Genomic DNA, 18,185 nt, shown 5'->3' with positions numbered 1-18,185 from the left:
CCATCTGTGCCATGGATGGCTATGCAGAAGATTAGAAGGAAGAAGATTCGTATGTCAGCACTGATAAGAAAGAAGGGGAGGGACTTCCCTGGTGGTCCAGCAGCTGAGAGCCTGCACTCCCAATGCAGAGGGCCCAGGATTGATCCTTGGTCAGGGAACTAGTTTCCATATGCCACAGCTAGAAGATCCCACATGCCTCAACAAAGACTGAAGATCCTGGGTGCCCCAACTAAGACTGGGACACAGCCAAATAAATACATATTTTTAAAAAAGAAAGAAAGGGAGATGTATCAAACACTTAAGTGAAAACATCAATTGAAGAATGACACATAGGCTATGATGTTGTATTTGCTGGTGGTGGTGGTTTAGTCACTCAGTCATGTTGGACTCTGCAACCCCATGGACTATAGCCCAACAGGCTCCTCTGTCCATGGAATTCTCCAGACAAGAATACTAGAGTGGGTTGCCATTCCCTTCTCCAGGGGATCTTCCCAACCCAAGGATTGAACCTACATCTCCTGCATTAGCAGGCAGTTCTTTACCACTGAGCCACCTAGGAAGCCCATGATATTGTACACGTCACTCATAGAGCGTCCTTGCTGTTGCCTTCAGTCAATACCCTCCCAAAGGTAACACACTTCTATCCTGCAGCATGGACTGTTAGATTTGCCCATATTCTTTTTTATGTGCACACAGGACATTCTCTAGGATAGATTATATGTTAGATCGCAAAAGAAGTTTCAGCAAATTTAAGATTAAAATGATACCGAGTATCTTTTCCGATCACAATGGTATGAAACTAGAGATCAATAACAGGAGGAAAACTGGAAAATTCTCAAATATGTGGATACTAAACAACGTGCTCTTGAATAACCAATAGGTCAAAGATTTTAAAACAATTTTCTGCCTTCTAGTAATTGCCTTCTGCTTTTGAACTGTGGTGTTGGAGAAGACTCTTGAGAGTCCCTTGGACTGCAAGGAGATCCAACCAGTCCATTCTGAAGGAGATCAGTCCTGGGTGTTCTTTGGAAGGACTTATGCTGAAGCTGAAACTCTGATACTTTGGCCACCTCATGTGAAGAGCTGACTCATCGGAAAAGACTCTGATGCTGGAGGGATTGGGGGCAGGAGGAGAAGGGGACGACAGAGGATGAGATGGCTGGATGGCATCACCGACTCGATGGACATGAGTTTGAGTGAACTCTAGGAGTTGGTGATGGACAGGGAGGCCTGGTGTGCTGCAGTTCATGGGGTCGAAAAGAGTCGGACATGACTGAGAGACTGAACTGAACTGAGTAATTGCCTTCATAACTCTAATTAACTTGGCTTCCCAGAATTCTTGATTTTTTAATCTTCCTACATTCTCTCCTGAACTTCTGCTATGTCATATGAGGATTTGATTCATGTATATGCTTTCCTATCTTCCCCTTCTCCGTTTTGGTAGGTTGATCTTTTGTATTTTTCTGCTGATTGTCTTTACCAACTTTTCTTTCCCTTGTGCTTTTTAATTTAAGCCACTATGCTGTGCATTACTTTTCCTACATACATGAAAAAATGTTTCTTGAGGTACATGAGGCCAGACACTTGTATGTTACTTTTCTGGGTGTAAATATTTTCTCCCTTTTGTACCTGAATGTATTTTTATCTTTGATTCAATCTGCATCCCTTCAATTAAAAGACAAAAAATAAAACTCACATGGCAACACTTGTGTCTATGAAATGGAAGCTTCATCAAATATAAACCACACACACACACACACACACACAAAACCAAATTCAGCACCTGATTCTTCCTTTTATCTGAGTAACAAGGGTGAGAAACTCTTTAAATCTTCCTTGAGATCTACTTAAATGACCAAGACAGTTAGGTAGCAAGTGATCTTCAAAAGTGGACATCCTTCCAACAAATGATTTCGTTATTTCTAAAGGCAGGTTGATGCCAGGAAGAAAAAAAAGATAAAGCAAAAGCCATCTCTTTTATTTCCCCCTGTCCTGTATTTCATGATGAGGATGTGATATTGGATGGATTCTGTGATCATTCAGCGAATTTTAGACAGTTTTTGTTGGGTGTGAGGCATGCAGTGATTGGAGTAAGATGAAATTGAACCGTGGAGTCAGATGTCCAGAAGTTCTGCCTACAACTTGTTAGTTGTTTTTGACAACCAACCCAGTTATGTTGACGTCCTATCAAACATTTCTTTTGTTTGAATTTTTAACTTGTAATTCTTTAACTTTTAATGCTGTGAGATTCAATGTGTCTCTCCCATATTTCAGATGAAGAAATGAGACTAAGTTTTTAGCTCATGTTAGGCAGAAATAAAGAAAGAATAACAGATGTCTTATCCAAGAATTTCCTGGTAACTGAGGGAGGAGGAGAAAAAAAAAAAGAGTGAGAGGAATCGGGGGACAAATGAGGTCAAGATGTCCTGGGAAAAATCCAGAAGTGCCAGGAGAGAAGGATGACCTCAAAAGAAGCATCTTTTCATTATGAAGAAAAGTATTCCTGACTCCTAAATGTAGGTATGATTTAATAGGACTTCAATGTTGAAAATACTATTGAAAGAACTTACAAATATGGCTAGTAATGGGAGATTTAATAATATATTATGCAGGAAGAAATGGTTGGTTTTGCTTATCTTAATCTTAGTAAAAGAAGACACAAGGGACCTGGAACTTTAAATAATTTTGGAAGAAGGAATTAATCTTTTTGTTTACCCAGTGTCTTGTCTTTGGTGAGCAATGAGATTTTGGAGGATGAAGATTTTAACCTGCCTGATAGAAATATAGTGCAAACCAGACAGATAATTTAAGATTTTCTTGTGCCCACATTATAAAAAGTAGAAAAGAAACAGATAAAATTAATTTTTAAAGTTTTAATTTAAACTTTTTCTTCCAATTTTATTGAAGTATAATTGACATATACCTAAATACATATAAGTAAGTAAAGTCACTCAGTCGTGTCCGACTCTTTGCGACCCCATGGACTGTAGCCTACCAGGCGTCTCCCTCCATGGGATTCCCCAAGCAAGAGTACTGGAGTGGGTTGTCATTTCCTTCTCCAGGGGATCTTCCCGACCCGGGGATCGAACCCAAGTCTCCCGTATTCCAGGAAGATGCTTTAACCTCTGAGCCACCAGGGAAGCCCAAATGGTATATAGCATAATGATTAGACTTACATATATCATGAAATTATTATTGCAATGAGTTTAATAAACATCCATTGTCTCACATACATAGAAAATTAAGGAAATAGGAAAAAATACTTTTCCTTGTGACGAAAACTCTCAGGATTTATTCTCTTAACAACTTTCATACATGGCATAGAGCAGTGTTAATTAAATGTGTCATATTGTACATTATATCCCTAGAACTCATTTATCTTATAACTGGAAATTTGCACCTTTTGATCCCTTTCTTCTGATTCGCCACCCTATACCCACCTTCACTGACAATAAATCTGATCTCTTATTCTGTTTGTTTCTGAAGTATAGTTGACCTACAACACTGTTAATTCCCATTGTACAAGACAGGGATTTGACATTTCTATACATTTCAAAATGATCACCAGGGTAAAACTAGTTACAATATGTCAATGTAAAGACACTACCTATTTATTGACTGTATTCCCCACACTGTACAGGTCACCCCCATGACTCATTTATTTTGCAGCTGGAAGTTTGTAGCTCTTAATCTCCCTCACCTATTTCTTTGTTCTCCCAACCTTTCCCTCTGGCAACGATCTGTTTGCTCTCTGTATCTATACCTGTTTCTGAAACAGGTAAATTAATTTTAATCATGTATTTCATTTAATCCAACATATTGAAAATGTTCATTTCAAACCTAATCAACTTAAAAATTATTAATGAGATAGTGTACCTGTTTTTCATTCTAACTTTCGAATGTCAGTGTATTTTCCTCACTGATTGGGCATCATAATTGAGACACACCATTTTTAATAGTTTAAGTAATTTGCAGGCAATTAAGCCAACTGTGCTATCTTCCCCATGGGAGCCTGGTATGCAATGGTTACAGACAGCAAACTCCTTGACAATGTATTCAGCCTGTTGCCTGTATGGGTTGCCCTCAGGGACCTTGGAGACAGCCCTTTCCAGTGGACATTCATGACTGCCATGCTGCCCCCAATCTAGCTCCAGACAGATATGTGTGGTGCTTTTGGAAAGCCCCAGGGCACAGTGGCCAGGGTCCACACTGGCCAAGTCATAACGTCCAAGCTGCAGAACAAAGAGGATGCGATTGAGGCCCTCAACAGGGGGGCCTGGCCTCCAGGAAACCCGCATCTCCAAGGAGTGGGTATTTACTAAGTTTAAAGCAGATGAATTTGAAGACATGGTGGCAGAAAAGCAGCTTACCCTGGACGGCTGTGGAGCCAAATACATCCCTAATCATGTTCCCCTGGATGGATGGTGGGTCTTTCGCTCACGAGAGCCTTGGCGCCAGCCTCCTTACTCATGACTACCAATAAATCCTATTTTCCTGTGTTCCCCCAAACAGATAAAATAAAATGGATGTCTATCAAAACTATAAAATTGCATTTCACAGGAAAACACGTTTTACAGTTCAGTTTGAAGACAAATGATTTAAAATGAAATGAAATGAAGAATTCAGTTCCTCAGTGACATTAGCCCTATTTCAAGTGCTCAGCAATCGCATGACCATGGGCAGCTGTTCTGGACAGGACAGCTCTCATTAAGGGTTAACCTCTCACCCAAGGCCAACATGGAGAGGGTTAAAAAATCAGAGAAGTGTATCACCATTTCAGAGAGGCCCTTCCTACTTTGTCACAGGCTTCATGCTTCAATGTCCCACAGACCCTCAGAGTTTGGATCTCTGGAGTTCCAGTTGTTAAGACTTACCTTCCAATGTAGGGTTCAGGCAATCCAAGCCTGCTGCCCATCTTCCAGCAATAATTTCTTGGGTTAGCATAGACTTAGCTTATACACATACTGGCTTCATTGGCTGAATTGTGTGCCCCTGCATTCCTGTGTTGAAACCCTTACTCCGCAGCACCTCAGAATGTGATTGTACATGGAGGCAGGGCCTTTAAAGAGGTAATGATGTTACAGTGAGGTCACTAAAGTGGGCCTTAATCCTACATGACCCATGTCCTTATAAGTGAATAAACATGGGCACAAGGAGAGACCTGAGACCAGGATGCACAGAGAGGAAATGCCGTGTGAGGACTCGGTGAAGAAGGTGCTTTCTGTTAACAAGGGAGATGGGATTCAGAAAAACTACCCCTACAGACAGACTGATCTTGGACTTCCAGATTCCAGAAATATGAGAGAAGGAAATTCTACTGTTGAAGCAACCCGGGCTGTGCTATTTTGTTATGGGGGCCCGAGCAGCTAATAAGGCCTGACATGGATAGGGTTACAAAAAATCAGAGAAGCACATCACCATTTCAGAGGTGCTCTTCCCACTGTGTCACAGGCTTCATGCCTGAATGATCCTCAGAGCTTGGATCCAGAGCTTGAAGGTCCAGTGGTTTAGACTTAAGACTTTGTGTTTCAAGGCAAGGGGTGCAGGTTCGATCCACGGTAGGGGAACTAAGATCTCACATGCCTTGCAGTTAGCCACAAAACCAGAACATAAAACAGAAGCAGTGTTGTGACAAATTCAATAAAAGGCTTTAAAAGTGGTCCATGTAAAAAAGAGTCATTAAAAAAAAAAAAAGAAACACGCAAGTGTGTGTGTGTGCGTTTCTTTAGCTGGCTTTATTTGCAATTATTTTAGCAGCTGTTTGGCCAGAATGTTGTGTGTCTCTTCCATTTGGAAGGTGGGAGTGAATGAGTCACAGTGACAAATCACAAACACGCAGCTTTGAGGTTCAGCATGAAGTGTCCATGGCCACCAAGCCCTCCTCTTGCCTTCGTCCATCACAGCGCAGACGTGGTTCCTCTTCACCGTCACCCATGTTCATTAACAGCGTCTGTGTCTATGCTAATACAATCAGGAAACGAGGCAGTCCATCTCTCCCTTCCCAAAGAGAACAGGGTGATCAGCCATTAGTGATTCACACTGATGAGCTGCCACTAATTGCACAGAATGTAATTAGTGATTATATAATATTTGAGCTCTTGCAACTGTCATTAATGTCCGCGACTCACCAGAGATGAGCCCTACTGAATGGAGTGTGATTGCCTGGGCTAAATCTAGTTAATCTGGGGTATCTTAATCAACACGGGATGCACTTTAGGCAGCGATTAAAAGCTCTGGTGACCTCAGAAAAAACCCTTCCATCCACCAAAGTCTGAATTGCTTACAATAGAGATCCTTTTCCAAAGAGGAATTTAATAATTAAATGGCCTGGAAAACTTGAGGGCAGAGTTATTGGATGATGTTAACACATTTAGATTTTTCTGTAACAGATATGGTGACCGAAATGTTGTACTGGTGCTGGTATTAATTTATGACACATCTGATATTGACTCAGGGTGTATTATCTGCTGAAGTTACAATGGTTTTTTTGTCATGTGGCCAAGGAGAACAGGATTAAGAATTTGTTCTCTGCAAGAGGAAAAATGACTATTCATAATGGCCTTCTTAGAGCATACTTCTGGAGCATTGTTTCATGGAATGAAATTTTAGAAGTGACAACGTTAGAGTGATATTTTGCTTTCTGTAATGAGTAAAAGTTGGGTTCATGAGATATTACATTTCTCTGGGTCCTGAAGTCATGATAGGTTTTCAAGGCATTTGTAGCAGGAGTTCTGGGTATCCGATCCCATGTTCCCTCAATCCATGAGTTCACCTGCAGCCGCATTGGACAGGTCCTGTGTATACTGTGAACTTCCCACCTCAGGCATCTTTATCTCCCTGCTTTTCTTCTCAGAGGCCTTCTTTAGCACCCCATGAGCTTGGTCAACCCACTTGTATGGCAAACTGTGAGTGTCAAGGATTCAACAACTCTGGGGTAAGTCTCAACAAAAGGAGGCTGGGAGCTGATGAATCAATACCCCAGCTTCCCTCTCTGAGGATGTGTTCTCCAGGGTTTCTTAGAAGGTCTTCCTTAGCCTGCTCATTAATACTGTTCTCCTCTCTCTCACTTCCTGGCTCCCTTCCTTGTGTTTCCTGCGGTCACCTCCGTGATGGTTAATTTTACATGTCAGCTTGTCTGGCCATGTGGTACCCAGATTAAACATTACTTCTGGGTGATCTGTGAGGGTGGTTCCAGAGAGGATTAGCATTTAAACAGATAGACTCAGTAGGCTGCCTTTCCTAGAGTGGGTGGGCATCATCCAATCCAGAGAGGGCCTGAGGAGAACAAAATGCAGAAGAAATGTGCCACCCTCTTTTTTTTCCTGCCTCACTGTTGAGTTTGAACACTGTCTCATCCTCTCCTGCCTATGTCTCCTGAATCACACCACTGGCCTTCCTGGTCTCCAGGATGGAGACAGGATCATGGGAATTCTCAGACTCCACAATCGTGGGAACCAGTTGCTCATTATACATACTTTCCTATTGATACATTTCTCTGGAGATCCTTGAGTAAATCACCTCCCAAATAAACTACATGCACTCAAGTCCTTGCCCAGGATCTGCTTTGTTTGCTTGTTTGAATATTTATTTATTTGACTGCCTTGGGTCTGGCCTGTGGAATCCTTGTTGTGTTACTCGGGGTCTTTGGTTGCACCTTGGAGACTCTCTAGTTGTGGCACATGGGTTTAGTTGCTCTGTGGCGTGTGGGAACTTAGTTCCCTGACTAGGGATCGAACCCATGTCCCCTGTATTGCAAGGTGGATTCCTAATCACTGGACCACAGGGAAGTCCCCAGGGTCTGCTTTTGAAGAAACCCAACTAAACTAAATTAAAGGACTCTTACTCCTTGGAAGAAAAGTTATGACCAACCTAGACAGCATATTAAAAAGCACAGACATTACTTTGCCAACAAAGGTCCATCTAGTCAAGGCTATGGTTTTTCAAGTAGTCATGTCTGGATGTCAGAGCTGGACTATAAAGAAAGCTGAGCACCAAAGAATTGATGCTTTTGAACTGTGGTATTGGAGAAGGCACTTGAGAATCCCTTGGACTGCAAGGAGATCAAACCAGTCCATCCTAGAGGAAATCAATCCTGAATATTCATTGGAAGGACTGATGCTGAAGCTGAAACTCCAGTACTTTGGCCACCTGATGTGAAGAACTGATTCATTTGAAAAGACCCTGATGCTGGGAAAGATTGAAGGTGGGAGGAGAAGGGGATGACAGAGGATGAGATGGTTGGATGGCATCACCGACTCAATGGACATGAGTTTGAGTAAATTCCAGGAATTGATGATGGACAGAGGAGCCTGGTGTGCTGCAGTCTATGGGGTTGCAAAGAGTCAGACATGACTGCGCGACTGAACTGAACTGAACTGAACTATTCTTCTCTTCTTACCTTCCACCATGGAGAAGGGACTGGCAACCCACTCCAGTATTCTTGCCTGGAGAATTCCATGGACAGAGGAGCCTGATGGGCTACAGTCCTTGGGGTCACAAAGATTCAGACACAACTGAGCAACTAACACTCACCTTCCACTCAGTCCTAATACTTCATCACCCTAAGAGGATGTAACCAACTGGAGTAACTTCCAGTGGCCTCACTGTAGGCATGCAAATCCTCTTGGTGTGAGGATTTTACCAGTGAATATATGTGAATTAAAATCTTTTTTACCAACCATAATTTGTGATTTAAGTGACAGTACACATAAAGGGCTGTTTCCAAAGTGAAATTTGTACAGATTTACAAACTTCAGAGACCCAAGCAGTTTAATATGGTCCAGTGTTTCATAAAAGAATATGGCTACTGTAGAGGCCGAGGGAAATAGCAACGCATGATTTATGAGGCTTTTCTCCCATTTAGGTGTTTTATAAAAATAATAAATACAGTGGCGTCTTTGCTTTGTAAGGTGCTTTCTGGTGGTTGCTTAAGCAGCTCAAAGTCTTTCAGATTTTATTTTAGAAAAGTTCTGCTGAGTCATATATAAGGACAGGAACTTGGAGTGCCGCTTGCTCTGTGCCAGCCACTGTGCTAAGATTTCTGCTATAAGAACTATTACTATTATCATCCCGTTACAGGGGAGGAAAAATGTGACTTAAGAAGATTAACTGGGTACTTCCCTAGCAGTCCAGGGGTTAAGAATCCACACTTACACTGCAGAGGGCACGGGTTCAATCCCTGGTCAGGGAGGTAAGTTTCCATATGACCAAAAAAAAAAAAAAAAAAAGAGAGATTGAGAGAGAGAAGAAAGGTTAAGTGATGTCTTGCCTAAAGCCACATGATTTATATATGGTGCAGGTAAGAGTTGGCGTAGACTCTCCTTACCTTAGAGCTTCCCAGGTGGTACTCATGGTAAAGAACCCGCCTGCCAATGCAGGAGACATAAGAGATGTAGGTTCAATCCCTGGGTTGGGAAGATCCCCTAGAGGAGGGAGAAGCAACCCCCTCCAATATTCTTGCCCGGAGAATCCCATGGACAGAGACGCCTGGCAGGCTACAGTCCATGGGGCTGCAAAGAGTTGAAGATGACTAAAGAGACTTAACATGCATGCAAGCCCTGCTTACCTTAAAGCCCATCATTTGTTTTCAGGCTGAAAATCAAAGAGGTTAGAAAGCTCCCTCAGGGTTCCTCTACTCTGATGGTCAGCAGAGGTGGCTGGGACTTCTGACTCCTTGGGAAGAGACAATGGATTTATGTCTCCTTGGGTGGCCCAGGCAATGTTAGATGGGAGCAGCATCTTGCCCTCATCAGGACATGTAGAGGAGGTTCTGTACTGTCCCCAACAGCTCCCCTGTTGGACCACGGCAAGGTCCTTTCCCAGGTGATTTGCTAGATGCTGCATCTGGCCTGGGCTCCTTTCCTGTCTGGCTCTTACACTGGTTTTTCCTAGGCTCAGGGCTTAGAAAGCCATGTTCACAGGAATGCTCATCTCAGGGACCACACTTGGAGAATAGAGGCTAAGACAGAATTTATGAAAGAGTCTATCAGTCCTGAAGCCAACATCACCCAGAAAGGTAAACCTGCAAGACAAATTTGAATTGTGAAGTACGAACAAATTTATGAAAGAGTCTATCAGTCCTGAAGCCAACATCACCCAGAAAGGTAAACCTGCAAGACAAATTTGAATTGTGAAGTACGAACAAGGTTTCTCATTATATAAAATAAAATATGATTGGAATACAGTTGGAAAAGACTCGAATGTCTATCGATAATGGATGAATTGAATAAATTACAGAATATTCATACAATGGAATAATATGCCACCATAAAAAAGAATGAAGGGACTTCATTTTAAATAGGAGTTAATTTAGTCTATTGAAAAGAAGGGAAAAAAGAAAAGGGACCAAACAGGAAATATAAAATAAGAAGGGAGATGAGCTGCTAGTGCACTGCATATGTGTGCTCAGTTGCTAGGTCATGTCCGACTCTTCTGTAGCCACATGGACTAGAGGCTACCCGGCTCCTCTATCCATGGGATTTCCCAGGCAAGAATACTGGATTGGGTTGCTAGTCCCTTCTCCAGGGGATCTTCTTGATCCAGGGATCGAACCTGAGTCTCCTGCTTGGCAGGCAGGTTCAGTAGCAGTTTCCAAATAGGTGATCAGAACGCCAGCTGAAATACCAGCTTGACATCCTGGATAGATGAAATCTTAGCTTTAGGATATGTATTCAATCCACAGACATGAGAAAATGGTTAACTACTGAGAAACTTGAGTATGTTTCTAAGGGTATTTATTTAGGATTTTAAATGGACTTTCAAGTGTGTTTCTGAGAGGATCTGCAAAACATCCTCCACCTTTTCTGTGTGGGTACTTGGCTTACTTTCCTTTCCTCATGCAAAAAAACAGGGGTCATTAGCTCATTCCTAGTTTTCCTCCCTCTCAGATGAGAGACTATTGATCTCAGCATCTCTGCATGATTTTCTGAGCCAAACTGAGTCGGCTCAGCTGGTTGACACTCAGGAAGTCTTTTTTGATAAGGACCATTTTTGAAGTTTTTACTGAAGGTGTGACAATATTGCTTCTGTTGTTTATGTTTTCGCTTTTTTGGCCTTGGGTTTTGTGGGATCTTAGCTCCTCAACCAGGGATTGAACTCGCACCCCCTGCATTGGGAGGTGAAGTCTTAACCACTGGACCACCAGGGAAGTCACCCGTGAGAATTCAGATGCTGTTCGTATCCTGCTCATGCTTACTCAGCCTACCCCAGAGGTGGCCTGCAGGCTGCTTCTGCATGCACTAAACTTCCTTCCATGGGCAGATCACCAGTGCCAGCGAGTTAAAACACCAGGAGCAAACTTCGACCAGTGAGTGGTGGGAACTAAGGAGAAAACCTTCCAGTGTCTTGGCCCCACTGAAGGCATTGGGGCAATGGAGGCCTGGGTGATACCTTCCCTGGAGCCTGATTGTCACCACTTCCTCACAGGGCTGATCAGTTCCCAAACAAACATTCAGAACCCAAGTCCTTGTTTCAGGCTCTGGGGGGCGGACTGCAAACTAAGGCAGATGGCCTGGACCACTGGCTACAGGTCAAGGGCAGGCCTGAGAAGCAGTGGATAAGGAGAGGCAACCTTGTCTGTTACAGCTGCTCAGCTTCTGGGGGTTGTTTACCAGGTCCCGTCCCATTTTAAGATGATTCTTGCCCCTCATTGACACACACCCTGGTCTGAGCAGAACAGTGTCCAGCGGGGTCCCTGAGTGCTGTGGGGCATAGGGCTCCTGCTCAGGAGAGGGGCCAGTTGAAGCTGAGTTCTGGGCCTGCCTGGTCTGTTTCCTAACCCTGAGCATTGGCAGGGGGCTGAAGCAGCAGAGAAGGGGGGCCTTTTGCTAATGGGTGTGCCCAGAAGGGATCCCAGTCATCTCCCCACGTGGTGACTTTTCTTATTTGCCCAAAGATGCTCCAAGTCTAGCCACCCTGGCCAACAGAAAATCACCATTTGTGTTGCCAACTGTGGCCTTTCCTTTGGTTCCTGTCTTTTTGTTTTTTTCTTAATTTAAAATTTTGATTTCTTTATCTGTAATTTAAAAAATTTCTATTTCTGATTGCTCATGAAACAGTGCTTTGTTTTATTTATTTTTGGCCACACTCCCCAGCATGCAGGATCATATGTAGTTCCCTGACCAGGGATCTAACCTACACTCCTGCATTGGAAGTCTGGAGTCTTAACTACTGGACTACCAGCAAAGTCCCTCTGCTCCCTGTCTTCTTGAGGAAGATGTTCTGTGCAAACCAGGGAGAGGTCCCAATACAACTGGAGGCCCTGTTTTTGGAGGACCCTGCCTCCTAGAGGGCACTACCTCCAAGGGAAACACGGACTAAGATCGCCTCCTACCATCCTGACATAAAAACAGCTACAGTACTGTACAGCTGCTCACTTGATTTTCATTAGTATCAACTCATGTTCACAGGTTATTAAAAATTAATAACTCCTGTAAACGATTGGGCAGCTTTTCTATTGAAACTAAACACGTGGATACCAGCAATTTCATTCCCAAGCATAGATTCAAGAGAAGTGATTGGATATGTTTAGAAAACATGTGTTCAGACTGGCAGTTGTTCATTTCAAAACCATGGAAACCCTTGTTCTTTCAAACACAGAAGTTAAGTCAATGGATCCGGACAACAGGCTCCTCTTTGTTGCCCCTCATGGGGGCTCCCTCTCCTGGTGTGTCCCTCATCTTCTCTGAGCCCAGCCTGTAGGTGAAATCCAATACATCCCCAGGGCTGGGTAGTACCAAGTCCTGTGCTCACACTGAACACGGGTTTCTGAGCCCCCATCCACGAGCACTGACCTAAACCTCATTTGCTCATTTGTGAAATGAAGGAGTCAAGTGTGATGATTTCTTCTTTTGATATAGCTTTCCTGTTTTGTTTTTTTTTTTTTTCTTTGCAAAAAATCACATAATTGTTACCAAAAAAAAAAGGTTAAATGATACCGGAAGAAAAATAAAATCTTTTGCTCCCCAGAAACGACTGCCAAGAACAATTTGGTAAATCTCCTTTCTCACACTTCTTTATGTGGATTGTGCCCTCCTCAAACAGAATCCCAGGGACGGCAGAGCCTGGTGGGCTGCCGTCTATGGGGTCACACAGAGTCGGACACGACTGAAGTGACGCAGCAGCAGCAGCAAAGCCCATGAGTGAGTGAATGAGTGATAGTCACTCAGTCGTGCCTGACTCTGTGACCCCATGGACCATGACCTGCCAGGCTCCTTTGTCTGTGGAATTTTCCAGGCAAGAATACTGGAGAGGGTAGCCATTTCCTTCTCCAGGGGGATCTTCCTGACCCAGGGATCAGACCTAGGTCTCCTGCATTGAAGGCGGATTCTTTTACCAGCTGAGCCACCAGGGAAGCCTACCATGGTCCACCTTTTAACCCCAGCTGTTGCCACACTGCTGTGCAGGTGTAACCCCAATCCCTTGCAGGTGGAGCTCTTGTGATCATCCTGGTACGGGTGCTCACTGGAGGCAGAAGGGAGTGACGATCCCACGAGGCAAACCCTGACTGTGCCATTTGTCCCATCCCAGTCCCCTTGGCGGCTGCGATCCACACCCGACCCCTGGCTCCCGGGGCCGCGCACTTCCTAGTCCCTGGGATCTGCTCACCCCCGCCCTCTAGAGGCCGCTCCGCCAGGCGCCCCGGAGTTAGCCTGCTGGTCCTTGGGAAGGATGCCCACAGGCAGTTCTGACCCTGTGCCCCAGATCATCTGCGAAACAGTGAAGGAAGCCTTCGTCCTGCTTTTTCACCTCTGGGCTTCCTTGGGTCGCTGCTGTTCTCCTCTGACTCCCTGCCTGCCTGGCCTCGGTTTTCCTCCTACACCACACATCCCAGCACATCAGCAGCGCTGAGGGAGTCCCCGGAGAGCCTGTCCCCTTCTCCTACCAAGGAGCAGCCTCACTTCCATACCACCTGTCGGCCTCTCTGAGACAACTGTCTGGAGGGAGGACGGGCAGTGTGCCCACCTCATTTGGCATTAGGAGACTTCAAGGAGCTGACAGGTGGAAGGTGCCCAGAACACTGCCTGGTCTGTGCAGGGAATTAATATATGCTTGCTCTTACTGGCATAAGGTCACCCAACTGCTTCCCAGATGGCCCTAGTGGTAAAGAACATGCCTGCAAATGAAGGACAGGTAAGAGAGGTGGGCTCAGTCCCGGGGTTGGGAAGATCCTCTGGAGGAAGGCATGGCAGCCCACTCCAGTATTCTTGCCTGGAGAATCCCGTGGAAAGAGGAGCCTGGCAAGCCACAGTCCATAGGGTACCAAAGAGTTGGACATGACTGAAGTGACTTCTCATGCTCACGCGAAACCAATTAGCTTTTCTGTCTCATCACATTTCAAAGTAAAGATGGATTTTTTCATTTGTCCATGTCTGGGTTGAATTAAAAGTGTTTGGCAGCCTTGGTGAGGGCTGGACCAGGTCTGTCTCAGTGTGGATACACTGGAAGATAGCAGCTAAGATGCAGCAGAGCTCGAGGCAAGAAGTGGGTTGGATTTCTGGCTAACTTGCCTGAAGCTTGGCTTTCTCTTCAGTAAAATGGGAAAGCAGTGCCTCCATCACAAGGTCTTTCTGCAGATGAAATGAGGAAGCAGAGCCTGGTGGTTGAGAATGCAGTAGGTTCTAGGGCTAGACTGCTTGGCTGTACACAGTTGTACAATCGCCGCCTGTCAGTTGTATAACTGTGTGCAAGCTTCTTCACCTCTTTTGCCTCATTTTTTTTCATCTATCAGTTCAGTTCAGTCACTCAGTCGTGTCTGACTCTTTGTGACCCCATGGACTGCAGCATGCCAGGCTTCCCTGTCCTTCATCAACTCCTGGAGCTTGCTCAAACCCATGTCCATTGAGTTGGTGATGTCATCCAACCATCTCAACCTCTGTCATCCCCTTCTCCTCCTGCCTTCAATCTTTCCCAGCATCAGGGTCTTTTCCAAGGAGTCAGTTCTTCGCAAAGTATTGGAGTTTCAGCTTCAACATCAGTCCTTCCAATGAATATCCAGGACTGATCTCCTTTAGGATGGACTGGTTGGATCTCTGTGCAGTCCAGGGAACTCTCAAGAATTCTTCAGTGCTCAGCTTTCTTTATGGTCCAACACTCAACATCCATACATGACTACTGGAAAAACCGTAGCTTGGACTATACAGACCTTTGGTGGCAAAGTAATGTCTCTGCTTTTTAATATGCTGTCTAGGTTGGTCATAGCTTTTCTTCCATGGAGCAAGAGCCTTTTAATTTCATGGCTGCAGTCAATGTCTGCAGTGATTTTGGAGCCCCCCAAAATAAGAGTTTCTCAGTTTCCATTGTTTCCCCATCTATTTGCCATGAAGTGATGGGGCCAGATGCCATGATCTTAGTTTTCTGAATGTTGAATATTAAATCAACTTTTTCACTCACCTGTTTTACTTTCATTAAGAGGCTCTTTAGTTCTTCTTCACTTTCTGCCATAAGGGTGGTGTCATCTGCATATCTGAGATTATTGATATTTCTCCCGGCAATCCTGATTCCAGCTTGTGCTTCTTCCACCCTGGCATTTCACATGATGTACTCTGCATACAAGTTAAATAAGCAGGGTGACAATATACAGCCTTGATGTACTCCTTTCTCGATTTGGAACCAGTCTGTTGTTCCATGTCCAGTTCTAACTGTTGCTTCCTGATCTGCATACAGATTTCTCAATAGGTGGGTCAGGTGGTCTGGTATTCTCATCTCTTGAAGAATTTTCCACAGTTTGTTGTGATTCACACAGTCAAAGGCTTTGGTGTAGTCAATAAAACAGAAGTAGATGTTTTTCTGGAACTCTCTTGCTTTTTGGATGATCCAGTGGAAATTGGTAATTTGATCTCTGGTTCCTCTGCCTTTTCTAAATCCAGATTGAACTCATGGAAGTTCACAGTTCACGTATTGCTGAAGCCTGGCTTGGAGAATTTTGAGCGCTACTTTGCTAGTGTGTGAGGTGAGTGTAATTGTGCGGTAGTTTGAGCATTCTTTGGCATTGCCTTTCTTTGGGACTGGAATGAAAACTGACCTTTTCCAGTCCTGTGGCCACTGCTGAGTTTTCCAATTTTGTTGGCATACTGAGTATAGCACTTTCATAGCATCATCTTTCAGGATTTGAAATAGCTCAACTGGAATTCCATCACCTCTACCAGCTTTGTTCATAGTGATGCTTCCTAAGGCCCACTTGACTTCTGATTCCAGGATGTCTGGCTCTAGGTGAGTGATCGCACCATCGTGGTTATCTGGGTCATGAAGATCGTTTTTGTATAGTTCTTTTGTGTATTCTTGCCACCTCTTCTTAATATCTTCTGCTTCTGTTAGGTTCATATCATTTCTGTCCTTTATTGTGCCCATCTTTGCATGAAATGTTCCCTTGGTATCTCTAAATTTCTTGAAGAGATCTCTAGTCTTTCCCATTCTACTGTTTTCCTCTATTTCTTTGCATTGATCACTGAAGAAGGCTTTCTATTCTTTGGAACTCTGCATTCCAATGGGTATATCTTTCCTTTTCTCCTTTGCCTTTCGCTTCTCTTCTTTTCTCAGCTATTTGTAAGGCCTCCTCAGACAACTATTTGGCCTTTTTGCATTTCTTTTTCCTGGGGATGGTCTTGATCACTGCCTCCTGTACAATGTCATGAACCTCTGTCCATAGTTCTTCAGGCACTCTATCAAATCTAATCCCTTGAATCTATTTCTTACTTTCACTGTATAATCATAAGGGATTTGATTTAAGTCATATCTGAATGGTCTAGTGGTTTCTCCTACTTTCTTCAATTTAAGTCTGAATTTTCCAATAAGGAGTTCATGATCTAAGCACAGTCAGCTCCTGGTCTTGTTTTTGCTGACTGTATAGAGCTTCTCCATCTTTGACTGCAAAGAATATAATCAATCTGATTTCAGTATCTTCCATCTATAAACTGGAATGATAGTAACATCTACTTTATAGTACATTAAATGAGTTAACATCTCTGCTTAACACAACTATGGTAAACACAATAAACAGGAAGCTCTTTTTAAGTATTATAGAAGTATTATATTACTATTTTAAAAATTTTAGTGGCGTATAATTGATTAACAAAGTTGTGTTAGTTTCAGGTGTACAGCAAAGTGAATCAGTTATACATATATCCACTCTTTTTTTAAAAAAGATTCTTTTCCCATGTAGGTCATTACAGAGTACTGTGCTGTACATCAGGCTATTTATTAGTAAACTATTTTATATATAGTTGTATGCATATGTCAGTCCCAGTCTCCCAATTTATCCTTTTCATCCTTCTCCTCGGGTAACCATAAATTTGTTTTCTATATTCCTATTAGTATAAATTAATTTTTAGCATAAAATGAAGAGGATGACAAGTACTGAGAACACATTTTTAGGAGTTTAACTTAATTAGAATATTTGCCCCCAGTTTAAAATAAGGGAAGTCTCCTTGAAATAAAGATTAATCAGAATGGTGTCATTTCAAAGCTGATGGGTTTGGCGGATTGTACGCTGGTTTAACTGTTGCCATGTAACTGGTAATCAGAAACACCTCTGTCTTGGGATTAGCATTGAATTATGCAGCTTTGCATCATGCAGTTGCTGCAGGAGCGGTGCCCTGTTCATCAAGTGCTAGCACCTTGCAGATACAAAGTCCTTGAAGGCTGTCTGATGAGGAGACACTTGAATGGCAATTACTGTGGAGGTGTGGTCTTCAGTCAGCTACTGAGTAAACCACTTGGGCTCCCATGGGCTTAGCTGTGCCCAATTTCTCTTTCCACCAGCCTGCAGGGACTCCCGGGGAATAGATGGGCGAGTGATATCACCGCACTGATGTCATTGCCCGATGTGGAGGTTCCTTCCCCTCCATGCATGATGCCTGTGTTTTTGCTGTGGGTCCTTGTCACATCTCTGGCCATATTCCAAGTACTGTGACTTTGGGGGTGATCTTTCTCTTGCCAGTATTGCATTGGTTGTCAGAGCACTGGGCATACAGTTAATATGCAGCCAAATTTCGATCAGAAAAGGTAAAGTCTGTTTTTGATGAAATGGCGCATTCAGGACACACATCTTATTTGTAAATTTGTGTGGATGTTCACATGCACATCTATTGGCTGCCTGATATGGAGCGTGAACGTGGACGATCTTTTTCCCTTCCTGATCTGCTCTCAGAAGGAGCACAGGCATCTCAGGACTTCATTGGATCTGAAGC

The 18,185-nt window shown here is 43.6% G+C and overlaps 1 non-coding gene across 1 annotated transcript; it reads left to right on the top strand.

Annotated features, from left to right (window-relative positions):
- The first annotated feature begins 3,969 nt into the window (after positions 1–3,969).
- Positions 3,970–4,104, top strand: LOC114117720 (small nucleolar RNA SNORA70). The gene has a single exon (XR_003591375.2). It is a non-coding gene; the product is annotated as a small nucleolar RNA SNORA70 (small nucleolar RNA).
- Positions 4,105–18,185: the final 14,081 nt, after the last annotated feature.

Source organism: Ovis aries, chromosome 13 (genome assembly GCF_016772045.2).
Source record: "Ovis aries strain OAR_USU_Benz2616 breed Rambouillet chromosome 13, ARS-UI_Ramb_v3.0, whole genome shotgun sequence".
NCBI classification, from domain to species: Eukaryota; Metazoa; Chordata; class Mammalia; order Artiodactyla; family Bovidae; genus Ovis; species Ovis aries.
The sequence above is the reverse complement of the archived record's forward strand: the minus strand, read 5'-3'. Positions and strand labels throughout refer to the sequence as shown.